This window comes from Xenopus laevis, chromosome 2S (assembly GCF_017654675.1).
Source record: "Xenopus laevis strain J_2021 chromosome 2S, Xenopus_laevis_v10.1, whole genome shotgun sequence".
NCBI lineage: Eukaryota > Metazoa > Chordata > Amphibia > Anura > Pipidae > Xenopus > Xenopus laevis.
In genome coordinates, this window is record NC_054374.1 from 16002684 (window position 1) to 16018369 (window position 15686).

Below are 15686 nucleotides of genomic sequence, written 5' to 3' on the forward strand. Positions count from 1 at the left end.
CTCCCTCCCCTCCCTCACTACCGCTCTGTTAGTGTGGATGTGCGCAGTCTTGGTCAGGTGTGCGCTCCTGTTCGGTAGCGGGCTGGCCGGCCAGGTTGCCTAGGACACCTGGTCGGTTTGGCCCAGGCCCTGTTGCAAATGTTTTGATTCTGCATCACTACCTATTTTGAGGAATAGGTTTTGTTTCTGCATCACTACCTATTTTGTAATGTTCCATACCAGCCTATTAATCATATACTGTAACTGAAGATGAGTATTATATATATTATATATAAAATGATTCCTTTAAATTACAAGACAAAGAAAAACTCACCTCCTGTGTGTTCTTATTAGTGTAGCTCCATTATTTGTGTTACAGTAATCAGGTATTTCTTTTGTACTATATTGATTCACTAATACAAGAATATCAATGTTGTGGGGTTTGCATTCCTTAAACCCTCAGCGATCGTCTCATCAGTTGTTACAGTTTATATGGCCTGAAGTCGAATTTGGCCTATTCGTTGGTCGAAATACCCAAAAATTACTTTGAAATTCGAAGTTTTTTAATTCGAAAATTCACATTGACCTTTGATAAATCTGCCCCTTAATATTATTGTATAATTATTTTATTTAATTATTTTTTAAAATATATTAAAACGTAAAATAGTGTGAAGGGTGAAAAGGGAAAATAGAATTTAGAAATGTAAAATCAGTGGGACTGCCACCATATACAAACAATATAAAAAAAAATTCTTTGACAAATGTTGCAATTAAAAAGAAATATCAAGACCATTTCAGACATTTTTTTGTGTTATAATGAATGTAAAATTGCTCAATGTCTTTTGAAGTAGATGTTAAATTATGCAGCTGCTTATAAAGGTTTGCGTAAATAATTTGCTTTTAATCTGTGCATTCCCATAGAAAATTTTAACAATTTAATTGATTATGGTTTTACTGAATTTTGAATACAGGTATGGGCCCTATTATCCTATCCTATTATGCTCACGATCCGGAGTTTTCCAGATTATGGATCTTTCCTTAATTTGGATCATCATACCATAAATCTAGTAGAAAAATGATTTAAACATTAAATAAACCCAATAGGCTGGTTATGCTTACAATACGGATTAATTATTTTTTAGTTTGGTTCAATTTCAAGATATTGTTCTAATTACAGAGAAAAAGGAAATCATTTTTAAAAATTTGTATTATTTGGATAAAATAATACAAATTTTAAAAAGAAAAATGAAATTTTCTGGATAATTGGTTTCTGGATAATGGATCCCATACCCATAATAACACATAATAACCCATTTTAACCCATAATAACCCATAATAACCCATACTATTGTGGGCAAATCCAGAATCAACACAAACAATTCTGCTTCACCACTTTTATTGTTAATTGTTGATTGTTTTCCATTTATAAAAAATTAGCATGGATCCATTTATCATTTGTCAAGGCCTTGAGAAAGGTCCCTGTGTGGACTGAAACATCATGTTGGCTTTTCATATAATTTTTAATACAACTTTCAGTAATTCACAAGATATCTCAGTGTTGCTGGTAATTTTTTCATTATCTAATTTATTTATCTTGCACCCGAGGCAACCTTTAAAAGCGGGTCATCTGACAAACTGTCTGCAGCCCCTAGACCCAAAAAGAACAATCTTGCTTTCATCAGTCCAAAACATGTTGTGTCCATTTCTCTTTATGACAGTCAGGGGCACATTTACTTAGGGTCGAATATCGAGGGTTAATTAACCCTCGATATTCGACTGTCGAAGTAAAATCCTTCGGCTTCGAATATCGAAGTCGAAGGATTTACCGCATTTCCTTCGTTCGTATGATTGAAGGATTTGAAGGATTTTAATCCATCGATCGAACGATTTTCCTTCTATCCAAAAAAGCTAGGAAAGCCAATGGGGACCTTCTCTATAGGCTAACATTGATGCTCGGTAGGTTTTAGGTGGCGAAGTAAGTGGTCTACATTTTTTTTAAAGAGACAGTACTTCGACTATCGAATGGTGGAATAGTTGAACGATTTTTAGTTCGAAACATTCGATTCGAATTCGATGGTCGAAGTAGCCAAAAAAATACTTTAAAATTCAAAGTATTTTTTATTCTATTCCTTCACTCGAGCTAAGTAAATGTGCCCCTCATTGTGTTCTTTGGCAAATTGTAACTTCTTCAGCACATGTCTTTTTTTCAACAATGGGACTTGGAACAATGCAGAGGCTTCTTGGCTTCACATAGGCATCTTCTAATTTTAACAGTACTCACAGGTAAATTTAGATGTTCTTTGATCTTCCTGCAGCTGATCATTGGCTGAGTATTTGCCATTTTGCCTATTCTTCTATCCATTCGAATGGTGATTTACTGTTTTCTTCCATGCCTTTCTGCTTTTGTTGCAATTTCAATGCATTTGAGATCATTTTAGCTAAGAAGCCTATCATTTTCTGCCCTTCTTTATATGTTTTCCCTTCTCCAATCGACTTTTTAATCAAAGCACATTGTTCTGTAAAATGTCTGGAATGACCCATTTTACTCAGATTTTACTCAGAGAGAAATGCACTATAACTATCATGCACAACATTTGCTGTCTTCCTTAAAGGGAAGTAATTAACAAGCTAATATTATTTTGCACACTGCTATTATTTTAAACAAGCTTAATTAATTCATGATTAATGATAATGTTTTTATATTACTCTACTACACCTACTAGTAATTTTTTTGCAATGAACACATATCATTTCTTCCAAAAACAGTGATGCTAGATTGCTATTAGTCTGAGCACAACTGTATGTGTGTTTATATATGTATTGGGATAATTTTGAGTTGAGTTGAACTTGATTGACTTTTGTGTTTTTACCCTATATTAACCTTCCAGCTATGTTTGTGTATGTGTACTCCATGCTTAGTAAATGTCCTTAAATTAAAAGTTCAAATTTAATTTAAAGGGGACCCATCACCCAAAAAAATTATTCAAAATCCTATTTTATCACATTAGTCAAGCAAAATAAACTTTTATTACACTATATAAATTATTTGAATCTTGTTTCCTTCAGTCTGGGAATTCATAATTATAGCAAGCAGGCAGGAGCCATTTTGTGGACACAGTTATTAAGACAAGCCTTGTATCATCTCAGAATCTTGTTTATGCACCAGAATGGGGGATCTGATATCCATCCCCATGCCCTGGCTACACAATTAAATGGTGAAGAGAACGGGGGGAATGTGTGGAGAGCAGTGACATCGAAGAAGTGCTGAATGGAAAGTGAAAGTAATTGTCTGCCCCGCCTCTATGCCACCGGCATAGAGGAGTGGCAGACAATATTTGATTGACAGCTGAGATTTTTAAATGAGCTTACAACAGCTATGAATGCTTTAATAAAAAATAGAAATTGGATTTCATGTTTAATTTGAAAAGAACTTTTATTATACAGATTTTTGTGTCTGGATAACAGGTCCACTTTAATTAATTTGCAATGTAACCAAAGCTGAAACGGAAAGAAAACTAAAGATATATTGCTACATTTAAAATTAGTTTTTCCATGGCATACTTCTGGCAGTATCCAAAGCAGTTTAGACCCTAAGGAATTCAGATTACTGCCTGCTTGTATAGGTGAATGTAGACTAACTCCATGCTCAGTAAATAATGTCCTGAGTCTGACATAAAGATATTTTGTGGCATGTTTACTTAAGTGTAAGAAAGACAATAAATTGTTACTATTTGCATTGCAGTTACTTTTTAGTGAAGAGTTAATTACATTTTTAGCTTGTGCCTAAACTGCCAAATATATTAGTGTAAGCATTATAAACTATACTTTTATTGTTGTCACAGTGCATAAACTTGTGCTGAATTTTCATTTAAATGTAATTTGCAAGATGTTTGCTATATTACAGTACAGAAAAATGAAATGAATATTTTAAGTTAACGTTATTTATTTGGAACAGTGGTTTTTAATTATGTTTTACATTTATCTTTCACATTATTTAAAAATGACACCATTTCAATATTTTGTTTAATATTCTCAAAATGTGAACTAATGCAACATGAGGCATTAAGCTAATGTTTTAATATATAATTAAAAAGGCTTTCACTGCAAAAAAGAATCCAAAATATTTTCTGATTACTTGCTTTTTTTAAGCAAACTAATATGCATTTTTATTATTTAGAAAACAGTTTTTCAAGCCCAGGTTAATTTCTATAGAACAAAACCTTGATACAGAAGAAGCAGGGATTTGCCAGTAAAACACTTCCAATATCATGTACACAATGATTATGAAATCTGGGCAGAGAATTTTCATTACTCATTAATAGTACCTATCTCATGTATAGTACTTATCTAGCTTTTATGTAAAAAAAAGAGTGGGCTGGCTTCTTGGTTATAACAGGTCTGTTAATACAGTTACACACATTGTTTGAAAAATGGGTGGCGGGTGATCCTGTAAAAAGCTTTTCCTGTTTCATGGCATCCCGTAAAGCTAAGCGAATCAAATTTTTTACTTGTATTGTTATGTAGCTATATATCGTTTTTGTTAAGTGCTCGCCTAAGATTTAATGTAAGTGATGTAGCCACTGAGCATATAATTTTACCTATTTAGGTGTTAGGGTGTTGCTTTATAGTGTTTTTGTTAAGTCGTCATTCATAAAGAGTTTTTCTAGAGTACTGGGAAATGTGGGATCTGTTATTTACATAATCAGGTCCCTATCTGAAATTTCCTTGCTTTTTATATGTTTTAAGTTTGCATTTTGTGATGTCTTTTGTTGTATTTTCTATGATTTACCTTTTTAGAATTGCATTATATAAGATTTATTGAAATGAGCTTTACCTGTTGGCTTGCATTTTCCACTATAATTTAATATATATCCCTTATTTAGTAAACACGTTAGACATGTGTGTTACTGTATGTTATATTTAAAGGACCAGTAACACCAAATAATGTAACTGTTTTAAAGTAATGAAAATACAATTTAGTGTTGTACTGCACTGGTACAACTGGTGCGTTTGATTCAGAAATTGTACAATCATTTATATAAACAAGCTGCTGTGTAGCCATGGGGGCAGCCATTCAAGCACAGGATACACAGTAGATAACCGATAAGTACTACTATAGTTTATATAAACAAGCTGCTGTGTAGCCATGGGGGCAGCTGTTCAAAGCTGAAAAAGGAGAAAAGGCACAGGTTACACAGCAGATAACAGTTAAGCTCTGAAGTATACAATGGGATTCTTCAGAACGTATCTGTTATCAACTGTGTATCCTCTGCTTGATTGACTGTTCCAATAGTTACACAGCAGCTTGTTTATATAAAATATAGTAGAGGGCAACAGTACATTATATTGTCATTCCTTTAAAATACTTTCATTTTTTGGTGTTACTGTTCTTTTTAGTACAGTCTATGGGGAAATTAAAAGTGGATTTTGGACATACTCATTTTTAGATTTTCAGGCCTCAGCACCTAGGATAAAGAGACCAAATTATTTATTATCTATGAAGAACAGTTCTAATGTAATGGATAGGAGCTCCTTTCACAAAGTAGGACAATTTATTGCAGGGCTTAAAGAAGACCATAACTACAAATTAATTTTGTCATTGACATTTTGAAAAGCAAAACACCCCTCATATAAGTAGCATGTACCTGCCTCAGCTGTCTGATTAAACAATTGTAACTAGTGATGGGCGAATTTATTCGCCAGGCGCGAATTTGCGGCGAATTTGCGCGATTCGGCGCCAGCGAATAAATTCACAAAATGCCCGCGAAAATTCGCGGCAAAAATTCGCCGGCGTAAAAAAAAAATTTTTCCGAAAAAACGGACGCCGGCGTCAGAAACAGGCGCCGGCGGCAAAAACTAGACGCCGGCGCCGTTTCGCGAATTTTTCGCCGTTTCGCTTCGCTGTAAAATTCGCGAAACGGCGAAAAATTCGCGAAACGGCGCCGGCGTCTCGTTTTTGACGGGCAAATTCGCCCATCACTATTTGTAACAATAGAAGCACTGTCATGGCCCCTTCTCAAGGTATGTATCCATTTGTCCTTTGGTTGAGCTAGAAGATTCCTACAAGGATGTTTTTCTTTTTGTGTGGTTGCATTGTCCCTGACAGTATATTCTTATACATTCTCCTGTGGTTCTAGCCATTTTAGATTTAGAAGTAGCAACTTTAACAGGTGACATATCTATTTCCATAAGCCTAAAAACCTGTTTTCTTTATGTTTCACACACTGTAAAAGGTTTTTTTTAATTGGTGCCAGTAAGACAACCTTGTGTACGAATGCAGCCTGTCAATTTGAAATGGCATCAATACAGTTTTTGTTGTCTTAACACAAGTATTGTCTTTTTGTTTTATTATTTTGTTATCAGATATGTAGTATATCCAGTAAAATCAGAAAGCCTGCCAGGTGTGTGTATTGGTAACTTTGTTTGATTACCCTTCTATCTTTAAGATAAAAATCCTTGGCTTCTATCTTCCTTCAACTTCAAATAATACAACATATGCTTATCTGCTTTCATGCTTTGGCCATCCTACCTTCTGCTATATTTGTTGTATGAGCATTTAATCATTTTACCGAAGAAGTGTGTTAGAATAAGATTAGTTTATACAATAGTTATACCTTTAATTAAAAATAAATCTGGTTAATGTTAATGGCCTTTTTAGGAAAAAAAATTTGTTTAATAAATAATACATGTTAATGGAAAACAAAGTACATTTTTAAAACAGCCAATTCAGTTTTAAAAAAATGTCCGTCTGTCAAACGTGTTATTATTAGTTACAACCAAAGTACATATTCAAGGTAAACATTTATAAATTACAAATTATATTGTAGTGTAATAGTTTGCTTGTGCTTCACAACATGTACATTGTACAGGTATTGGACCTGTTATTCAGAATGCTTGGGACCTGGGGTTTTCCAGATAATGGATATTTCCATAATTTGGATCTTCATGCCTTAAGTCTACTAGAAAATCATGTAAACATTAAATAAACCAAATAGGCTGATTTTGCTTCCAATAACCATTAATTATATCTTAGTTGGAATCAAGTTCAATGTACTATTTTATTATTACAGAGAAAAAGGAAATAATTTAAAAAAAATTTACTTTCCATAATTTGGAGCTTTCTGGAAAAAGGGTTTTCCCATACCTGTATTACCAACACATTTAGGGGCAGATTTATCAAGGGTCGAAGTAGAAAAACTTCCGAATTCGACCAACGAATAGAATCCTGTGACATTCTAATTCAAAGTCTGAGGATTTTATACATTATACGATCGTATTCTTATTGTAGTACGATCGTACGATCGTACTTCGAATCGAACGATTCAAATGATTTTATCGTACGATCATACAATTTTCCCAAAAAATCCTTTGACTTCAAAAAACTTAGCAAAACACACAAGAGGTCCCCCATAGGCTAAACAGCAATTCAGCAGGTTTAAGTTAGCGAAGTATTGAAGTTTTTTTTAAAGAGACAGTACTTCGATTATCGAATGGTCGGATAGTCAAACGATTTTTACTTCAAATCGAAGTCGAAGTAAATTCGAAGTCGTAGTATCCTATTCGATGTGATTCCCTCGAATTCACTTCGACCCTTGATAAATATGCCCCTTACAGTTAATATGTGAGATGATATAATGTTTTATATAAATTTATATATATATATAAATATAATCGTAACTGTAACATGATACATAAATAAATGTCCAATACTTATTAAAGCAGTATATGAAATATTAATTACTAATTGCTAGAAATATAGAATTAGTTAATTGATTAAAGCAAACTATGTTTCTCAAATATCCCTTCAAAAAATAGCAAACATCCAATTTTTTCTATCACTGTTTTCCATGTACTGAGTGAGCACTGTGCTTACTGTGCTGGGAATCCTGTTATTGCAACATTTCTTGGTATTCATCCCTCACAGTGAAGAACTATTTAACTTGCCTCAGTCTAAAGGGATAGTCTCTTCTCCTTTGTTCTTTTCTATGTGAGTAAACCCCAGACATCAAATGTACTTGAATATGCAGTGTAGTTTTGGACCTCAGTCATAGAGAACAATATTAATGAGCTGGAAAGTTTGCAGATGTGTGCAACTAAAGTGGTAAACGTTTGGTTGTTTCCCCTGGAGAAAAGGACACTGTTAGAGGAATAGAGAGGCTTCTTTTTTCAAACAGCAAGAGGCCAACCATTTAGACCTGAAGAAATGAACCTTCACTTAAAGTGTTGAATCTTAAACGGTCTGAGGCCTATATAACCTCTGAACTCTGGTTCATTTCAATACCATTTTCTATTACTAAAGTATATGTCAGGTCAAGCTGAAAATATTTTTTTTCTTTTTTCCTTGCAGCTTGGATATTTTTCTTATGTATGCAGACAATAAAATGATTGTACAGGAACATAACAAGTTTCAAGGCTAGCTGTTAGATAAGGTGGAAGATGGTTCTATAAACTATATGTAATGTTGTGGTACAGTCTTGGGCTTCAAGGTTACTTAGAATAAGAACTAAAATCAATTTGAAAAAAAGTTAATCGCGCCTTTATGCTGTATGTAACCAATCATGTATGGCTAATATTTTCTATGCTGATGTGATATTATAAAGATCTATGTAACAATCAGTTTGGTAGAGAATTCTCCCGAGATTCTGAATGCTTTTGTATTCTGTGCTTGAATACATTTCCTTCTCTGATTGAAACTTTGTACGGGCAATGGCTGTATCATTGGAAAAGACATTCACACCAAGGTTCAGACCCAACAAAAGCAAATAGTTCTTCATAGTGAGAGCAGTAAGGTTGTAGAATGTTCTTTGGCGTGATGTTGTGACTACACTCTCTGGGTGTTTTTAACCCTTTTGATGAATTGGATTGATGAATAAGCAAGTTTATTTAATCAAATGCAAAGTCTACTTTCCTATTCATTTGTCTAAGAGCCACAGTGCAGATATTTATGTCATTTTTTATATTAATTATGTGACAATGCAAACTATGCAACCTTGCTTCATTGTAAAGGGACGTTTGTTCTTTTCTATGTAAGCAAAATATTCACTGCTGTCTGCCTGTCTATCTGCTTTTTGAATATTAAGAGATATGTTATTGGGTTACATTGTAAATTACAGTAATATAAATATATACCTGCATGATATACGCACAATAGATTCTGTCAAATAAGTCCAAATGAGGAAATGAGCAGATGCATAGACCTTGGGGTATTTAAGTACAACACATAAGGGTACTGATTTAATTAAGCACTATTGGCCTTTAAAATATTATCTGAACTTACATAGAGATTACAAGGATTAATGGAAAGTGAAATGTTTTGTAGTTGGATCAAGGTTGTTAGTGGCCCTTGGTAGATTGTTTTTTAATTCATCCACATGTTCGCACACTCAAAGTAAAAACAACTTGGCAAAAAAGGTGGTTTGAGAGTAAATTTTTACTATTTGTTCAAAAAAGCATTTAATACAAACAATGCCTTACAATATGGCATAATATTCACAATGTTTTAAAAGTAAGTATCAACCACCCATTAGTTATATACAGCAAAAAAGAAGAAGACAGCAAGGGAGCGGATACACCTACCAGAAAAATGAGAATGACCCCAACGTTTCGGCACCAAGGCCTTTGTCAAGGGGATTCTGACAAAGGCCTTGGTGCCGAAACGTTGGGGTCATTCTCATTTTTCTGGTAGGTGTATCCGCTCCCTTGCTGTCTTCTTCTTTTTTGCTGTATATAACTAATGGGTGGTTGATACTTACTTTTAAAACATTGTGAATATTATGCCATATTGTAAGGCATTGTTTGTATTAAATGCTTTTTTGAACAAATAGTAAAAATTTACTCTCAAACCACCTTTTTTGCCAAGTTGTTTTTACTTTGAGTGTGCGAACATGTGGATGAATTAGTGCTGTTAGTTACCTTAAGTAGGGGTAACAATTGTTTCTGCACCTCCAATTAACCTTTGAACTTTTTCTGGTGTGCCCTCCATTCATTACTAATTTAGATTGTTTTTTAACTCAGTAGATAAACAAATATTTTCTTTGTGTCTGCTTATGACAATACATGGTGACAAACAAAAGACTCTGGACCCGATATTTCCATTTAGCAGGGTGATTTAAATATATTGGACTGAGTTAGTTAGTAAATTAGCAAACAATGTTCAGTGTTGATAAATGCAAGGTTATACATCATGGCATGTCCATGGCATGTTATTTTCATTTAAGAAATAAAATATTATTAGCACTATTAGCATTATTAGCACTCAAGGGATTAGGTAAAAGGTAAAAAAAAGTATTCTAAAAAAAAAATTAAACATTTTAATACATTCATAGACCTGAATGTGGATGTCATGCCTATTCAGAAGAACAGAGAGGATATATTTAAGGGATCCATTTTCTGGAAACCCATTATTCAGAAATCTCCAAATTATGAAATGGCCATCTCCTATAGACTCCATTTTATTCAAATAATCAACATTTTTTTTATCCAAACTAAGATATGTCACCCTTACTGGAAGCAAAACCAGCATATTGGGTTTATTTAATATTTACATAAGTTGCTAGTAGGCTTAAGGCACAAAGATCCAAATTACAGAAAGATCCATTATTCGGAAATTCCGAGCATTCTGCATAACAGGTCCCATACCTGTATTGTCATTTTTTTACAGATCAGTACTGAGAACAATGTACTGTAAGTATTTCTTTTTAGGAAAGCATCTATTTCTCCAAGTCAAAATATTTTAACCATGTAACCATGGATATTTTATCTACCATTTTAATATGCTATGACCTTTGAGCATATTAAAGCTAACTTTGAATGCAAAATAAGTTGTCAAATGTTTTAAGAATGTATCTGTCGAAAATCAGCAATTATAGTAATTTTTGGAGAAATATCTTTTTGTTAAATGTCAATACTTGGTAATAAATGGAGATACTCGTTTGTACTATGTCTCTTTCCAAGGGAGAAATAGCTATTTTGCACTGAGGTTCTTTTATACCTGTCTTTGGAAAATAGGCACAATTTTTCATTTTCAGCTCTTATGTATATCAGAAAGTCATTTTCTTCTAAAAATCATCTACAGGTTCTGATAAAAATGCCAGCTATATGCCAAAAATCTTTCAGCGTCATGCATTAAACTCAAGGATCCATTAGTGTATGCTTTTTGCCTGAAGAGGAACGGAAGAACATATAATTCCGTTTCCATGAACACTTGTGTTTTTTTACCAGTTCTGCTTCATTCATGGACTTAATCACATGCATTACATTAAAGTTTGCCAGTAATAAGCTAAGAGTTACAAACCTGTAAATTCTGTTTAATTTTATTGACTTTTTTTGCTGACTTCTGCATATTGCACCAATTTTATCTTTTATAGTGAATGTACATAGATATTTTATTGAATTAAAAAAAAATATATATGTTGTAGTGTTGTTGTAGCATATAGTATATAATACATTACAAGTATGGGATGTGTTAATAACAATGGGGATTTGATAATAATATATTATTTGTGGAACATTTCATTGTTAGGGAGAGAAACTACATTATTCCATCCTTACTTTCAGTTTACACTATGATGAGCATGAAAGAAGCATCAATACAAAATAATAATATGGGTATCCTCTGTTTAGTTCAGATGGAAAATTAGAAAGAACATAGTGTAGTGGTCCATAGGGTTAACTTCCCCTATGTTCTATGGCCAGCTAAGAGTTGGGCCTAATTTAAATATGGGAGGCAGGACGTTTCCATTTCCAGGTTAAAGTATTCCCTGGCACTTCCAGATTTGGCCTGGAAGTGTCCCTCTTGGGCTGCTACATGCTGAGGAAGATGGATGTCTGCTGGAAAGCTTGGGACCCAGAAAGGAAAAGCTGTAAGGTGTACTTTGAAGAAGTCAGAGAACAGGGCCTCATGACTGAGGTACAAGATAGGCTCCCGTCTAGGGGGCAGATTTATTAAAGGGTGAAGAGGCTAACGCTAGCGACAATTCGCTAGCATTACCACCCACAAGGACATTGCCAATTTATGACAAGACAAGAGCTAGCGGTCAATCGCACTCTATCGCCAGCCAACAATTCGCTCTGGCGAATAAATGTTACTCTGCAAATTCACTAAAATGCAGATTTTACTGAACGTTACCTCTTTCGCCAAACTTGCCTTCGCCAACTCAGAACAGACGAAGGGCAATAGAGTACATAGATCTTCCTCAATCTTCTGTCACTTACATCATATTCTGTGAGTGTAAAATGCATCAAAGTTCAAACAACTCTGGCGACTTTACTTGTTACTGTTATCCAGAATGCTTTGGACCTGGAGTTTTTCTGTAGTTTGGCTCTTCACACCTAAGTCTTTTAAAAAATCATGTAAATATTAAATAAACCCAATAGACTGATTTTGTTTCAAATAAGGATTAATTCTATCTTAGTTTGGATCAAGGTACTGTTTTATTATTAACAAGAAATAGGAAATCATTTTAAATATGTGGATTATTTGAATAAAATAGAGTCTATGGGAGATGACCTTTCCTTTATTTGGAGCTTTCAGGATAACTGGTTTCCAGATAACAGACAACATATCTTTATAAAATTTTTAAATATTCACCAACCAAATATAAAAAGCACCAATAAAAATGTTTCCTGCTTCTTTTACTAAATATCAGTCTCCTGTTTTGAATAATATATGTGTACAGTCAACAAAATATCTATTGGTAGCCACCAGTTAATTACAGGTAACTTACACAAATCAAATCATATACAAGAAGTACTATAATGTGTGATTACTTTATCCCTTTATCCTTAACAGAGTATTGTAAATTTTGATATCATTAGGTAAGACAATGGAGATGAATACTTTTGTTCTCCAGCAATTTCTAGATGTGTGACATCTCACTGTTTGCTAAGCTGCTGAACTAAATATTCTTAAATATTCTGCTGTGCCAAAGGTTGTGTACTGGTTGTAAAACTGAAAATGCATGATTAAACTAAAACCCTTTCTCTGAGGGGATAGAATAAAAGTGCTTAAAAAAAAGCCACAGATGTTCTTATAGTCACCTTTTTAATACTTATGTTTTTCATTTGCTTTGGAGCCTGTAAAAACAATAGTTCACTTCAAGTGACAAGGAAAGGACAAGTAAATAACATATTCCACATCATGATGACCTTGGAAAGAGATAGAAAATGAGATGAAAAATGTGTTCCAGAATGTACAAAGATGTCTTTATAAAAACAAAGGAGCACACCCAATAGTAAAAGTATACAACTCTATTTAAATCAGGCCAGTATAGTAAAAGCTTTTTTTCCAATATGGATGATAATTTTGTTCAGGAACACTTCATGGGTAAATAGCTTAGGTAATGCACAGTATGGTAAATAACTATATTTTGCTATGATAAAAATAATACAGGTATGGGATCTGTTATGCAGAAAACTCTGAATTACATAAAGTCCATCTCCCATAGACTCCATTATAATCAAATAATACAAATTTTTAAAAATGATTTCCATTTTCCCTGTAATAATTAAACAGTACCTTGTACTTAATTCAACCTAAGATATAATTATTCCTTACTGGAAGCAAAACCAGCTTATTGGTTTTATTTAAAGGGGTTGTTCACCTTCAAACAACTACCCTATATACTCGAGTATAAGCCGACCTGAGTATAATTCGAGGTACCTGATTTTACCTACGAAAACTGGGGAAACTTATTGACTCAAATATAAGCCTAGACACAACTACAGCCCTGTCTCCAAGCATTCCGCCAAAGTGACCCCCCCAGCGATCAACCGGACTTCTTTGCAAAGTTGATGGTAACAGAGAATTGCCAAACGGATTACTGTGTGCATTGTCCCACTGTCCCACTACCATGTGCAGAGGGTGCTGTGTGATATTGCCATCACTGTTAATCTTTCGTATAACCAACAGAGGGCGCTGTCTGATATTGCAGTCACTGTTATTCTTTCATATAACCAACAGAGGGCGCTGTGTGATATTGCAGTTCCTGTTAATCTTTCACATAACCAACAGAGGGCGCTGTGTGATATTGCAGTCACTGTTAATCTTTCATATAACCAACAGAGGGCGTTGTGTGATATTGCAGTCATTGTTAATCTTTCATATAACCAACAGAGGGCGCACTGTTATTCTTTCATATAACCAACAGATGGCACTGTGTGATATTGCAGTCACTGTTATTCTTTCATATAACCAAAAGAGGGCGCACTGTTATTCTTTCATATAACCAACAGAGGGTGCTGTGTGATATTGCAGTCACTGTTATTCTTTCATATAACCAACAGAGGGCGCACTGTTATTCTTTCATATAACCAACAGAGGGTGCTGTGTGATATTGCAGTCACTGTTATTCTTTCATATAACCAACAGATGGTGCTGTGTGATATTGCAGTCACTGTTAATCTTTCATATAACCAACAGAGGGTGCTGTGTGATATTGCAGTCACTGTTATTCTTTCAGATAACCAACAGAGGGTGATGTGTGATATTGCAGTCACTGTTATTCTTTCATATAACCAACAGATGGCGCTGTGTGATATTGCAGTCACTGTTTTTCTTTCATATAACCAACAGAGGGCACTGTGTGATCTTGCAGTCTTTCTCCAAGCGAACTGTTGGTATAGGAATGATTAAAAGTGACTGCAAATTAAGCTACTGCCCGCTGACTCGAGTATAAGCCGAGGTAGACTTTTTCAGCACATTTTGGATGCTGAAAAACTCGGCTTATACTCGAGTATATATGGTAGTTGTTTTCAGAAAGAACACCAAAAATAACTTTTCCAACTTTTTCTATGTGTGTCCGTTTTTCTAATATTGAAGTGTAAAGTGTCTTTTTTCACCTTCTAAAGCAGCAGCAGAATACCAAAGAATATAGAACTCCAGAAATATGTTTTGGTAAGCAGGGCAAAGAAATGTTTAACTATTTAACTTTTTATCAAAATACACTCATCGCAGAGATACATGGATTACAGAATAGTGTTGCACATATTAAAAAGTGTATAACATTTTATTTTGAACTGAACAAAATATTCAAACGTTAAAATTGGTTTAACATTTCATTTTAAATAATCTTTGAAATGTTGTTTTTATCTAATACTCTTTGTAAAATTTCTAATTTTTGCTAACGTACTTACAAAAGAAGCAAGGCAGTTTTCAGGAAACCCCTTGGTTCTAAACAGTTCTGATCAATAATCATCAGAACGAATTGCTATCCCTACAGAGACTTCAATTATTTAGTCATCATGTGTCTTCTGCCTACTTTTGCTTCATACAGAGCAATGCTTTCAACATTTTTAACTGAGTTTTACATTTAAAAGGAGATAATGTAACTCACTAGGAATAATTGATGCTTGCAAGCACCTTGCCTGAGTGAACTTGACTCAACAGCCTTTACACTGCACACGTTATTATTATCTTCCCAAAGGAATTTAAACTCCAAAGTATTTAAATGCATGTATAGATGACTATTGTATAATTTATTTACTCAAACAAAACTGACAACATTTTTAAAATACAGGAATATTTATGAGTAAGTAATGAAATGTTTTTTTTCTATAACATTTTATACTGTACTATACTATACTTTTAGGGGGTGATGTGTCAATCATCAAATTCAAATTTTTTGGCACGAAAACTCACATAAATATTTTCAAAAATGCAAATGTTTGGTATTTATTAAACATAAATAACTTAAAAAACTAGACTGTAA